This window comes from Pyrus communis, chromosome 9 (assembly GCF_041283825.1).
Source record: "Pyrus communis isolate YQ-2024b chromosome 9, ASM4128382v1, whole genome shotgun sequence".
In the NCBI taxonomy this organism is placed as follows: domain Eukaryota; kingdom Viridiplantae; phylum Streptophyta; class Magnoliopsida; order Rosales; family Rosaceae; genus Pyrus; species Pyrus communis.
This window is the reverse complement of record NC_142573.1, coordinates 10,575,260-10,589,873: the sequence shown is the minus strand read 5'-3', so window position 1 is coordinate 10,589,873 and position 14,614 is coordinate 10,575,260. Positions and strand designations below refer to the sequence as shown.

Below are 14,614 nucleotides of genomic sequence, written 5' to 3'. Positions count from 1 at the left end.
TGATTAGACGACGAAGCCGACACCAGTTCATCGTGCTCTTCGATTCTCAAAATCCACGGCTCGACTCCAATTTTGGCCTCACCGTCGTGCACTGCGTTTCGTCGATCCTCCATACCCATACGTTGGAGTGGAACGAGCCGGTGTCGTGCTCAAAGGTCGGCGATGGCCACAAACCACCGTGGACGAAGACTCCAAGCCCTCAATTCCTGTCTGTTGATACTTCTTCCCCACTAGATTTAAGGCTAATTTAGTATTGATTGTTATTTGAAAAAAAGTTGCTTTTACATGAGAAAAATCAAAATAAATTTTTTTGTAAAAGTGCTTTTAGAAAGAAAAAAAAACAGTATGATAATATTTGGTAAACTTTTATGTAAAACAACTGTGATTGTTTGGTAAACTCTCATGTCATCCTTCAACTTAATAATTTTAGTATTTTTTATCATCATCATCACTACTATCGCTTTCTTTACAAAAATACGTTCAGAATAAAAGCACACAAAAACAAAGTCTCCAGAGGTTGTCAAATGATGTTTCTTTTGGGTACAGTGGACAGAAACAACACCAACAACACAACACAACTCGAACAGAAACAAGACGATGTCTGGCTAAACCAACCCTGTCATCGCCAAGCAACTCCTGATACACAGTTGCACTAGAAAGCATTTATCATATTGCTACATGACTACCAGGACAAAGCATTTATCATATATTCAAAGCCCAATAACATTTCTCTTCATTAGATGAAATAATACATCATGTTATTTGTTCTAACCTCAAATTAAACCCTAAAACAAAACAGTAAAGCCAAAATTGGATGTTGCAAATCAAAGGTAAATTTCAACTTAAACTTAGAACGGATTTCCTTCATATCACAAACAAATCTTGATCATATCAGCGTTAGCGCCGTGCAAAGCCACGACTGCGTCTCCAAGCTTGCAGAGTCCCTTTGCCTTTGCAAATTCAACTGCAAACTGTATGCTCTCTTCTGTGGACTCGGCATGAGAAGCTCTAACGGGAGCTGAGGGGAGAAGCGGCAGAACGCCACAGTAAACAAGGTCATGCCTTGCCGGAGCTGCATTGCTGCATGAGGTCTCAAAATAAGCTGTTGTTATCTCAGGAACCACCACGGACAAAATTGGCATGCTTGGCCTGTACTAGCCACAAGCTTCGCTGTGCTTCCTCCTTTCTTCAGCACTAAAATCATCGCTGCCTTGATGCAATTAGCCACAAGCTTCGCTGTGCGAGAAGTTGAAGCGAGCCACATTCATCCCAGCGAATGTTATAAAGCAGAACCCTGATGAAACAGTCCAGACCTACATAAGAAAAAGAGTAAACATTCTGGATATGATTCCACAATTGCATTTTGTATAAAATATTAATAATTTGCACATTGGCAAGTTGAATGTAATTATAAAAGCGCAAATAGAACTGGGTGTCGTCATGCAACAATACATCACAAACCCACCAAACTATCATGCATTATTAAACTCACTAGACAATTCTATAGTACATAAATCACCAATGATCATCTGACCTAGTGGCACCCAATCTCCACTTTCTTGGACAAGCAAAGTTGCATGGAACTACACAAGCAAAGTCCTCTAAGTAAAAAGCTTCCCATTCTAAAAACTATACCTTGACTTAGTTATCATCTGCTCCAGTGGCTAACAGTTGCGCATCTGGTGAATAAGCAAGACAATTCACATCGAAGTAATGCCCCTGCTGCTTCAATATATAACTCTCTGACTTCCACTCCCACACAAGCAACTGTCCAAGTTTCGCACACCCAAACGTCAGCCAATTTCCAAGTTCATTAAAAACTGCGGTTGTAATTTTCTCTCTTGATATCGACGACAAGTGCAAGCACACAAAATCAGGCATTTGATACAACCCAAAAATGTTATAGCATACAAGTATACAACTAATGTGTGCATTTTCTATGTGCCTAAATATATGTTCTTTGTCATCTGTGAAGCTCGAAAACTTTGTTGCATACAATTGGCTTTCCGTGGAGTATAGCAGGACTTGTAGTATCTAAAACTAGACATTTGGTACTATCCAGAAAAACTGTACAGAAAATTTATGTGATTCCGCAACACAAAAGAGCAACTTGGCATATTATCTCAAACCCTTAAATCATTAAGTTGTCCAAAAAATTGTACAAAATACATGCCTCTGGTAAAAATTTAGGTGGCATTTTCTCAATTTCTACAAAACAAGATTCAGAAAATTGACTCAAAGGTTGAAGACAACTTTACAAAGTTTTGGTAAAACCTCCTGCAGCATTAATCTAATAATGCATCAAGATAAATGCCTAAAGGAGCAATAAAATTCTCTAATATAACTTTTGACTTAGAAATCCACCAAAGATCTTTATCAGACCCTACTAAATAGTGTGCTTAGTTCTTGCATGATTCCAGGGAAGTAAGTGTAACATTGTATATGTGGATGTTGACACTGCCAAAGGCCCTGTTAAATTATAGGGCAGGAACATAGAGGAAAGCAGAGGGTGGCACCAACCTAAGCAACCATTGGGAGACACCACTACCACTAATGTACACAAGAGTGCAGTTTTTCAAAATATATCTTACTCTCTTCATCCCAAGAAGAATAGGAGGGAAAAAAGGCATCCCAAGTAGACAATAATAATGCATTCACACTAGACTATTCAATCTGCATTTCATTCATAAACCCGGACTGCACTTGTTTGAACTGTAAACGCCAAGAAACCACTGACATGGTTAAATATTTTGAGAAAATTACATCATTTTGTACCACTGACATTGCACATTTTTTTTAACAATTAAATTTCAATGTTTTCTCAGTTTTCCAATTGCTGGAGTTAATCCCAAAGAAAGCTGTGAATAAGCTTCTTCAGAAGAATCAGAACATGTTAATTAGCCCTAAAACTTACGCAATTTAATTTTAATGTGTTTATTATACGGATGTTCATCGAATAAAGAGAGAACGGCGGAGGAAATGGAAATAAAATCCAGAAACATAAACAACTTCCATTAAAGCAAAGAAATACTCTAATGAAAAAAAATGGAAGAGTGAGATTCTGCCATCTTCTATCTAACTCTTGAGAAATTGTTTTTGTTTGAGACTGTTCTTTTCACATTCACTCTTGATGCAGATTTCTGATGAATGTGAAAAGAAATCAGTTGTTGCCATCTTGAAAACTGTTCTTCTGTTTGAGACTGTTCCTCTTCTATCTATGAATGTGAGAAGAAATCAGAGGGGGTAGGGCGGGTGGAGTGAGATTCTTGATGCAATTTGGTATTTGTACCACCCACCTTGAAATCCATCAAAATCCCTCTACCATTAAAATCCTAACAAATCTTTAATATTTTGACTACACCTAGACTTGTACTGATTTTTTTAAAATCATATTTGACTATTCATGGATTTTGTTATATTCTTTAAAATCTTACCAAATATTAATTTGACTACATTATGATTTTAAAATCCTTTCAAATCATCTTATAAAATCCTGATTGACTATCTTTAGATTTTAAAGTCTATTAAAATCCTACCAAATCCTAATTTGGATGTTGGGAGAAAGATCTCCACCAAATCTTCTTCTTCTTTTTTATTTTTTTATTTTATTTCTTTTTTTCCATATTAACATTTAAAATAATTATTTTTATTTTCTTATGTGGCATATTATTGACTGCCACATCATTAAAAGAGTGGAACCCACTTGCCACAACATCACTTAACAGTCAAAATTAACGGTTTGACTAATGAATGTATGAAATTGAACAAAAATATAAGTTTGTATGAAATTGAAATCTTTTAAAGATGTTGCATCAAGTTGTAATAACATCAAAACTTGATGTCGGCTCCAACTGACAAAAATAGGCAATTAGTCATAATTGTAATTTTTTTACATATGGTGTCGTCTATAACCGACACTATTACAAATCCTGGCGTTTTGAACCGCCAAAAATGTTTTAACCTATATAAAACCCCTCCTCTCTTCCTTGTGCCGTTGCCTTCTCCCTTCCCCAATGTTTTCTCCTTCCCACTTCAATCACCATGGATGAACAATTCAAGGAGTAACATTCCAAAACCAGTGCGTTTTAGATTTTTTTTATTACACTTAGCTTTTGTTTTGAATTTTGATTATGCTATTAAATTGAGTTTATATTTTGAATCTTTACTTGTACACCTTCTTCCTTGTCTCTCTACTCTCTCTCTGCAATTTGTAGTTTCTTGCCTGAGGTCATCATTGGCAGCCGTCAGAACTTGAGCTTCTTCGAACGACTGTGAGCACATGAGCTTCTTCGGAATTTGACAGCGAGAAATCAGAGCCGTTGATCTTCTCCGACTTCTGTCACCTCCGGCTAATGCACATTGCGTATGTATGACACCAGTATAATTGCATACATAAATCCAGTTTATAAACCATCATTTTCATCCTTTACTCTTTTGAAGATTTCTTTTCAAATCTGGAATTAGAACCTGATATATGTATGCATCCATAGTTTCTAGAGCTGTATTTCTCCGGCTAGAGGATTTGGTCTCTTCTCTTATTCCTTTATCTGCTTGATTGCTATAATCATGCCACATCCAGCGAATTGGGTGATAAAAAAAAAAAAAAAAAAAAAAAAGGTTGGCTGCATCAAGGATAGGAATTGGCCGGTTAGAACACGAAATGGTTGGACATACAAATTACAGATTTGTTGATGTTTTTTATAACAAAGGAATTTTATTTTATTAATGGTTAGTGGTGTCAGTTATCGACGATAGTATAATTGTTTGCTCTATTCAACAATCTTTCTCAGTATTTAATGTCGCTTGTATCCAATGGGAGTTTCAATGTCACTAGTATCCAACGCTAAAGTACTTTTGTCTGACACTACTGTCCTTTTTTAATTTTAAAATGCTTTGCGTTTTCTAGGCAAATTAAGGGTTTCTAGGCAAATTAAGGGAACTAACCGACAACAAAAGTCTTTTCATGACGCAAGCAATGTTGTTGGTTCTTGTATCTGCCACTGCAACCATTTCTTGTTGGTTTTTATCCATTATCCAACAAAAATGAGGTTTTCTTGTCGGTTTTCAGACCACCACTTACAGGTAGTTTTGTAGTAGTGTATTCCTAGGATACTTATGGTCCTTCAATGCAGATTAACCAAGTAGTTCCATAGGCTTGCATTCAATAGTATAGTCCCCCAATGCAAATTAACCAAGCATGACCATCTATGGAAACCACGTAATCAAGTAGATAGTGACTTATCAATGCAAATTAACTAGGTAGAGTTATCCATAGAATTCATATGGTTTTCTAATGCGGGTTAACATGCAAGATCATCCATATACCACACTACTATATGGTGGAGTCACACAATCACACATCACACATATGTACCTCATACAAACCACTTCTTACATCAATCCAAATGAATCGCAAGTGTAAGCGCACACACACTATTGGTTCAATGTAACAATACATATCTAGTCACACAAACATACAAATTCTACTGAATAATTCTAACATGATTCTCAGCCCATCTCCTCCTACTGGCATTCGTACATGTCATTAACTCATCAGAAACTTGCCATCCATGGTCTTGATCAGAGAAAGTCCACGATCCTTTGGAAATGTGGCGGTGCATGCTTTTGAAGTCACCCGATGGATTGTCCTTAACCTACAATTCGATTCCAAAACAGTCACTAGTTAGAACAAATTAATCGATGCACATATACATTTTACAAAAATGAAAGTTCAGTTGACTATATAAAAAACGAACCTGAGATTTCTTGACGAAGTCATGTCCTCTAGCGAGTGTGGGTGCAATTTTATAAAAACATGCAATTTGAGAAGGGGTCCACTCACAAATATTCTGCTACTAGGGAACCGCTCGAACTAGGGAGGACGGGGTCACTTTCAACTGACGCACCTATACACAAATAGAGACTATCTAATAAAACTCTACCAAAACGATTGAATTTGGGAAAACAGAGAGCAGATTCGGATTTGGCACGTTGAAAAACCTAAGGTGGGACCTCAGGTTCCCCCATGCTCCGCCAGGGGGCGGCGGCCCCAATGGCCACGAGCCATCACACTCACCTAGATGGGTCACCGAAAAAGTCACCGGGGCCGCCTTGTAAGAGTCAAATTTAAGTGAATAGGAATATTATTAAATCGTAGTATTAAGTGGCAAGAAGAAAATCAATTAAAATAGAGATATTATTCGTACTTCAAAAATAGCATTCGCACTCCTTCATAAAACCAAGGAAGAAAATAGGGGTTTTTGAACTTTAATCATTGAAGAAGATTAAAATTCAATAAAAACTTGGTGTTAAATTGGATATTGATTTTAGTCTTCTAATGTGTACTTAATCCAAATTCATATTATATTTTTGTTTTAATCTTTAATTATAATTATTATACACATTGAATTCATTAATTTTATTTTACTTCCTCTAATTAGTGTACCTAAACGTCCGTAAAACAATATATTTTACTAAATTAGTGTACCGAAATGTTCGTACCTAAATATATTGTAGTATTGAATTAGTGGCACATAAGAAAATATACAAAAACATAAGCGTACCGAAAAATTCCGTATCTAAATATATGATACCAAACTAGTATACCGAAATGTCGATACCTAAATATATCATACTACCGAAATGTCCGTACCTAAACATATTATACTAACCTAGTGTACCGAAATGTTCATACCAAAATATATTGTAATGAATTAGTGGCACATAAGAAAATATGCAAAAACATAAGTGTACTGAAAAATCTCTACGAAAATATTTTCTTATATAAGTTACATACCATAATGAGAATTCAAATTTATAATATTTTCATAAAATTAATTTGAACACCATAAAATTATAAATAAAAAGGTGAGCCATTGAATACATATGCTGACATTAAATAGAGTCTAGGGATTAAAATCAATTTTTAATCTTGTATAAGACATTTTTCTAAATTTCATCTTATTTATGGATTAAAATCTAGTTTTTCAAAGAAAATATACTTGGGTAAGTGCAAGATAACATACATAGAATGCTAATATTTTTATACAAAAAAAATATTAAGGTGGAAAAATTAAACTAATCAAAATTTCGAATGCCATGATGGATACTATTAATCAACTGAGTAACAAATGAGCAAGGAGGAGGATTCTCTCCCCTCCTAATCTCTCTCCCCTTCCCTTCCCTCCTATTTGAACAGTTACGGTTTAGCCACATCGACATCTTATATTGATTTTTTTTATAGAGACAATAAGACAAAAAACAATATGTGAGAGGAAAAGAGGGAAGGGGATGAGAATAGAAGGGGGGAGGGCTGTCCCTGAAATTGGCGCTGGCTTCTTGTGGTTGATATGTGTAACTTCTTTGGATGGAAAACATGTCTTAAGGGTTGCATGGTTTTTCAAAAGGTTTTCACAAAACTTAATGAGTCTTGCATGTTCACATTCAATCTGGACGCCACGGACGAGTTGCATGTTAAATATACATTCTATGTTGGAGGTTCCAAGTAGGGCATACTTTAGGAAAACCTAACCTTCAAAATATGCATGTGTAATTTATAAGGAATTAGAAGAACTACGTAGGACTGTTAGGGTGACGGCTGAACCCTAGGTTTTACAAATTGACTTTCTTTAAATTTTTCTCTAGTTAATTTCTTTAATTGTTTCTAATTAAATTCGTTTTTAATATTTTAGGTCATAAAATCAACATCTTCCAAACTTTGTTTTCAAATAATTAATTAAGATTTGGTTTTTACATAAATTATTCATTCAATCCTTGCGGAAAACGACTTTGATTGAGTTGCTATACTACGACAACCTTGTACTCTTGCAAGTATTTTTAAGTGTTTTTATCCCTACTTTTGCAGGTGGTAAAATCCCTATCAAGAAATTGGCACCATTGCCGAGGATTGTTTTGTGACATCCCACATCGCCCAGGGGAGTGATCCTTAAATGTATATTCCAATCCCTACCTAGCACGAGGCCTTTTGGGAGCTCACTGGCTTCGGGTTCCGTAGGAACTCCGAAGTTAAGCGAGAAGGGGGCTAGAGCAATCCCCTGATGGGTGACCCACTGGGAAGTTGCTCGTGAGTTCCCAAAAACAAAACCGTGAGGGAATGGTAAGCCCAAAGCAGACAATATCGTGCTACGGTGGTGGAGCGGGCCCGGGAAGTGATTCGCCCCGGGCTGGGATGTGACATGTTTTAAATAATTTGTGTTTATCATATTGTTAGTTAATTATTTTTGTATATAACTTTTTTATTTACTTGATTTTATTTTATTTATTTTTATTTTTTGTAGGTTACAATTTGTGCAACAATGGACTGTGTTCCTCTTCCTGGATTCAATATACAACCAGGAGGACCACCTTTATGGGTCACATTTGCATTTTGGGGTTTCTATGGATTTAACCCTACAATTTGTGCTTCTTGCTATTTGAAGCCCATGATATTTTGCAGTGTCCTGAGAGAATATTTTCATGAGTTTGTCCAGATGCATATCGATATGACAACTGACTCAAAAAGGCATTGGAACAATCCCTATTCAAAGTCTTGAGCAGTATTTTGAGAAGTTTAATGTGCCACAAAAGCTTTCGGTGGAAGACAAACTCTCTAAATTGTTGGAATCCACTGAGTTGTACATTGAAGGAACTAATCAAGAATTTTAGATTCAACCATTAATAAACTGTGGGAAAAGCTATGATGATCAAGAGGAAATTGGTGCAGAAATGGAAGAGCAATCTGCCAGCCAGTCATGCCCCAAGGGAGGAAACACCACCTACTGATCATGAAACAATTTCCCCATAATCTTCTCATCCCCAAGTTTATGTGCCACCAGAACCCTTCCTAACAGGGCTGCACGAATGCACAAGAATTGATATGTTAGAAGTTGTTGATTCAAAATCAGTATATCAGACATCACATGATCAGCTTTTGACTACTCTGACCATTTTGGATTCGGAGCAATCGGCTACTGATTAGAAAATTTTGGTTGCTAAATTAGACACGCAAACATCACAATTCATCAAATTTAAAGAAAATTAGGATCAATTCCATGACAGCCAAATTTCTCGTAGAGAAATTCTGCCAGTGCAGAGGTTGTGGGTGTTAAATACAAGGTTCAAGGCAGCTCGACGTAAACATAAACCTCACTGGAAACAGCCTTATTTGATCACAAAGATTCATTCACATAGAAGGGCAATTATGAAGAATTCAACCACTGATAAACAACAACTCATTCCATACCTACTGTTGCCGTATGATGCTATCAAGAAGTGGTTAACTCTAAGGGAACAAGTGACGTGATCTTCAATTCTTTCCTCTACGTCTAGCTATAAACGTTAACTAAAACGTTAATTGGGAGGCAACCTAAATTTTCTGACTCTTTTCTTTTTATTTTGTTCATTTTATTCTCCTGTTTTTATTCCTAATTACAAAAATCAGAAAAAAATAAAAAATCAGAAAATCGAAAGAAAAAACAAATTGAAAATTTTAATTCTTGTTATTTTTCTTTACTTATCTAATTAGGTTTTTGATTTGTGATTGCAGGCTGCATTCGGAACTGATTTGGTCTAATCTCAACTACTTGTGGATTCATCCATTCATCCATTCATCTCAGTATGCATTAAACCATCCATTCATCACAACAAAATTCATCATCACAATTAAGAATATTCATGGGAGTCAAATTCAACACAAATGCAAGCACAGGATACAGAAGGAGCATAGATGAGGTACATGGATACTCACAGTGGGGATGCTGAGAAGACCTCTATGCTAATGGATCCCTTTCACTCTTTCACTCTCTCACACTTCATTCAAAATATAATTACATTGAAGTTTGGGGGCAGGATCCAAGCAACACAAAGGGGATCATATTCATTGAGCCAATACGCAGATTGACCTCATGCACGGATTTTTGGGCCTATGCGTTCATCAATGGAGACATGCAGTATACATAACACATTCATGAGCTTTGATAAGCTCATATTTATATATATTTTATATCAAATTCACTTGTCTTTTCTTAGTTAGTTCCTTATATTTTTGAGTTATTTACCTTGTTTTTGTGTTTTGTAGGATTTCTCAAGTAAAGAAAAGAAAAATAACACAAGTGGAATATAAGTAGTAAATTCGTCAAAACTTCCTGTGCAGGTCAACTGACTTTGGAAGCAAGTTTCGGACAGCTCAAAATGAATTAGAGAATGAACCTTATATGCTTGGAAAGCTACGGATATCTATTTTCTGGAGCATTTCGCGGATTGTTAATATCATTTTTCTAGAAAAAGTTATGGTCGTTCTAACACTGAAAGGTTCCCAGGAGGCTGAGCAGTTTGTAACTGACAAGAAAGCATTGAAAGCAATAAATCCCATAAAACTAACAGCCAAAACTGATGCAGCCAAGAACAAGCTAGCTAACACCTATTCAAATATCAGAGGAAATGAAAAATTAAGTGAGAGTAATGGGCATAAAGGTTGCCCAAAGAGTTACAATTGTTTTAGCATTTCCTCCCACTTATTGCCATCACTAAATGGCTGTTAGTGGGGGGAGTTATGGAGAAAAAATTGTGGCAGCAGAAAAGAAGAAAAGACCTACAGGTTGCAGCAGCAAAGGGGGAGAAAAAGTGTGAAAAAAAATATAGAAAAACAAGGAAGGAAGCAAGGAAAAAAAGGAAAGGCTACTGCGTTGGGGAAGGAAGGAAAGGAAGGAGGAAATCTTGGCATTCTCTTCTCTCGGTTTTATCTTCTCAAACTCATGTCTTTCTTTTGGTTTAATTTGAGAATTATGTGTAACTAATTTTTAGTAGTTAGGGGCTGTTTTGAAGCCCCGAATATGATTGCAAGTTTGTTATGACATTTCGTTTGAATTACTTTTACGAATGGATGAAAATTGGTTCACTACTTGTCTCATTGATGAATTCTTTTTGTGTTTTCTACGGATGCATACTTAGTAAGCATATCTAGGATTCTAATGCTATGAATATGTGTGTGCCTGCCCTTGTCGAATGAGGACCTACATATGTTCTAGAGTAGTACTTGTTAATTGCGATTAACATGTGAACCAATTTCTAGGATAAGTAAGACAACGCCAGTACTTATGATGCCTTGTGATGACTCAAACTCTTTTCGTTCTTAATGATTTCTACTTGTTAAATCTATGAACACACCATTCTAGATTGCATGTTAGGGACTAAGTTAAGTTGAAAACGCCATTCTCTTAACATACTACATAAGAAAGAGTAATAGGTTGGGTTCTAACATTGAACCAACTTGAGCATCTTCATCCGAAAATGAAAGGAATTTGAAAGAAACATAACATGTTTGCATGATTATTTGGTGGTGGATAGCAATTCCCCTAACTCGTTTTTCTTAATTTGCGAACTACTCAAAAATCTGTCTCTGTTCTGTTTTTGTTCGATTTAATTTAAATAGAAAATGAACTCCAAAAATCCCAAACATTTGTGTGAGTGTAGCTCTGTGTGTCTAGTATCTGCATATAAAATTTCGTAGACTTTAGATAAGTGTAAATCGGTCTAATAATTATTTTTCGGTGGCTGGTCAGTAGTGACAGCAGCCCAGTTTTTGTGACATTTTAAGTAGTTAGATAAAACAATCTTCTGCGGGAAAGACCCTTATTTTCATATGCTATAATTGACAAATCTTAGTGTTAATAAGGAAAATCAATAGGACATTTGTGTGCTACTTTGTGGTGTGCTTTTAATCCTATCAAGCTTGCAGATAGTAGACCAAAACATTGATGCATGAACGCACTGAAATCAGAAAGCACTACTTTACACAGATTTATGCGACATAACCTAATTCATATTTTAGGCATGCACAAGCAGCACATTTACAGATCTGGCAAGTTCAGGCTCAAATAATTGCAGTGATGAATTTTACCTTCGAGGGCATGAGGATCTATGAATTTTGGGCCTCTGCATCACTTATGGGTTGAACCTGCAAGCACATCATACACAGTATCAGATCAGAGAATTTCATCACATCAATGGGCCCATACATCAAGTTTAGAATGGAGTTCATACAACTTCTGGTCATGAAATCCGTAAGAACAAGGGAGGTATTTACCTTGTTGTGCATTGGGACTTTGATTCGACGGATTGGAGCTTCGATTTGCAGAGACATGGAGATTTGGGAACAAATGACAGAAATCCAACTATGGAGGCACGACTGGGTATTTGTTTTTGAGTTTGACAAATCCAGGACCATTGGAAGATTTTGGAATGGCTAGAAAGCAGTGGTTTTGTGTTAGGGTTTGAGAAGAAGAGAGAGGAAGAGAGAGGAAGAGAGTTCTCATGGCTCTGGGCTCGAGGCTACAGAGAAGAGCGGAGAAGAGCTCAACGGCTAGGGTGTGAAAAATGAGGAAATGAGCAATGGAATGCTGAAAAGCTTAAATAGGGTTTCTATCACGTGTGGCTTCATCAGTGTTGTCCCTGCGTGTTCCGTGTGTGCCAGCAAGCTGGTAGGTTGCGGGTTCGACTCTCCAAACCACCGAGATGGATAACATACAACAATCTAATCGAGAAATATTACTTTACCATTCAAGCTTATTGAGAAATACAACAATCTAACATACAACAATCTAGTTGCGGGTTCAATATTATGTAGTATGGATAACATACGACAATCTAATTGAGAAATATTACTTTACCATTTTACTCCATCTCTCTCTCTAGGTGATATTGATGCATAAATCCATTTGAGTTCCATGAAGCAATTTTGTTGGGTAAGCTCTCATGCATTTTCTGGGATTTGTCTCTCTTATTTTACAACATTCTCAAGGAAAGTAAATGGATATTTTTGATGGTTTGATGGGAGTGCTTCTTATGGCAATGGTCTCCAAAATATAAATAGATAAACAACACAAGATTTAAGTGGTTCACCAAATCGACTACATCCACTGGGTTTACTTTTATTGTATTTCACTATATATGAGAAACTTACAAATACAATGAAAGATGGCTTAAAGCCTTAACAAAATGTATGTGAAAGATAAGGGGTAATATGAAAAAGGAGAATGGCTTTGGAGTTGTTCTTTTTTTTTTTTTTTTTCTTTCTTTTTTTCTTTCTTCTTCTTCCTCTCTCTTTTCTCCCTTGTCTTCCGTTGGTTCTTACTCCTTCCTTTATAAAGATTGCTTGACATCTTCCTCTCCAAATAATTTCCACAAGGCAACAAATGTGTTCCAATAGAAACACACCAATTGTTAACCTAATCATGAGCATAAAATGTGTTCCCATAACAAGGCAACAAATGTTGTCCTAATCCTTAGCAATGAAATGTGGTCCAATAGAAAAACAACAAATGTGAAGCTAATTATGAACTAATGAATAATATGCAAGATGTTCCTTGCATCAAAGGCCACGTGAAATGTTCTAACCACAATAAGTTGTCATCTTCCTTTATTTAGAGTGGTGAATATCATGCAAAGTGGACAAAAGCTCAAAAGCCACGTTCAAAGTCTAAGGGATATGAATCCCACTTCTTCAAATTTTGGAGGGATGAATCATCACCAAACATTTAACTCTTAGATTCCTACTGAATACAAACTTGCCAACTCACCCTTAAGTAGACTTCCACCTTCACAATTAGAGTGGTGAGTAATCACCAAATCATTAACTCCTAATGTTACAAACTCTCCACCTCATCTTTGAGAGAAAATATCAAGACAAAATTACTCATTTAGTCCAACCTCAAACTCTCGGCCCTTTGTGAGAAAAATCTCATCATAATCTCCTTCTCCAATTCAAACTAAAAATATCTCTACTTACATATGAAAATAAGACGAGCTAGTTTTTGAAATAATTTGTAGCAAAAAGGATTTTACATTGAAACTATTTTACATATTGCAAGTAGGTTCTTACATAAAATAAATCTAATAAAATCATTAAGTAAAAAAGTAATTACCCACCCACACACACACACACACATATATATAACCATTTTTTTTTTTAAATATGGGGTATTACACATCCTAATATGGCTTTGTCACCTTCAAATGTTGACCAGCACGTACCTACCCTGGTGTTTGGTGAATATCAGGGTCGGGTGTGTCAGACAGTGACCTATCAATGTAGATTAACCAGGTAAAGTCATCCATAGAATTCATATGGTCTTCTAATGCGGATTGCTAGGAAGGATCATCCATATACCACACTACTATTTGGTGCAGTCACACAATCACACATCACACATACATACCTCATACAAACGACTTCTTACATCAATCCATATGAATCACAAGTGTAAGCGCGCGCGCACACACTATTGGTTCAACGTAACAATAGATATCTAGTCACATAAACATACAAGTTCTAGAAGATAATTTTAACATGATTCCTAGCCCATCTCCTCCCACTGGCATTCGCATATGTCATTAACTCATCTAGTAGCCCAATAAACATGTAAATCCCGGTAAGGCATCACCTACAATTAAATCGAGGTGCACATCCCCTAGGATGAATCGTTAACCAAGATAGGCCCATTGGGCTCTACTAAGTCTCAAGTAATGCTAATTCCAGCATTTTAGAACAATTCGGGATATGTTAACCAAAATTCAACCCTCGATCAACATGGTCACAAACGGTTGGTCAACAACCCTT

General features: G+C 36.2%; 2 long non-coding RNA genes across 3 annotated transcripts; both read right to left on the bottom strand.

The window, feature by feature from the left end:
• Positions 1-683: 683 nt before the first annotated feature.
• LOC148694230 (uncharacterized) lies at positions 684-1,770 on the bottom strand. The gene is made up of 2 exons (XR_015966269.1): positions 1,636-1,770; positions 684-1,313 (listed from the first exon to the last, which is right to left on the bottom strand). It is a non-coding gene; the product is annotated as an uncharacterized LOC148694230 (long non-coding RNA).
• Positions 1,771-8,537: 6,767 nt separating this feature from the next.
• LOC137740833 (uncharacterized) lies at positions 8,538-12,368 on the bottom strand. Of its 2 annotated transcripts, XR_015966254.1 has the most exons (3): positions 12,083-12,368; positions 11,897-11,953; positions 8,538-8,851 (listed from the first exon to the last, which is right to left on the bottom strand). It is a non-coding gene; the product is annotated as an uncharacterized LOC137740833 (long non-coding RNA). The 2 variants fall into 2 exon arrangements; XR_015966253.1 differs by lacking the exons at positions 11,897-11,953; positions 12,083-12,368 and adding an exon at positions 9,746-9,970 and having other exon boundaries at positions 8,588-8,851.
• Positions 12,369-14,614: the final 2,246 nt, after the last annotated feature.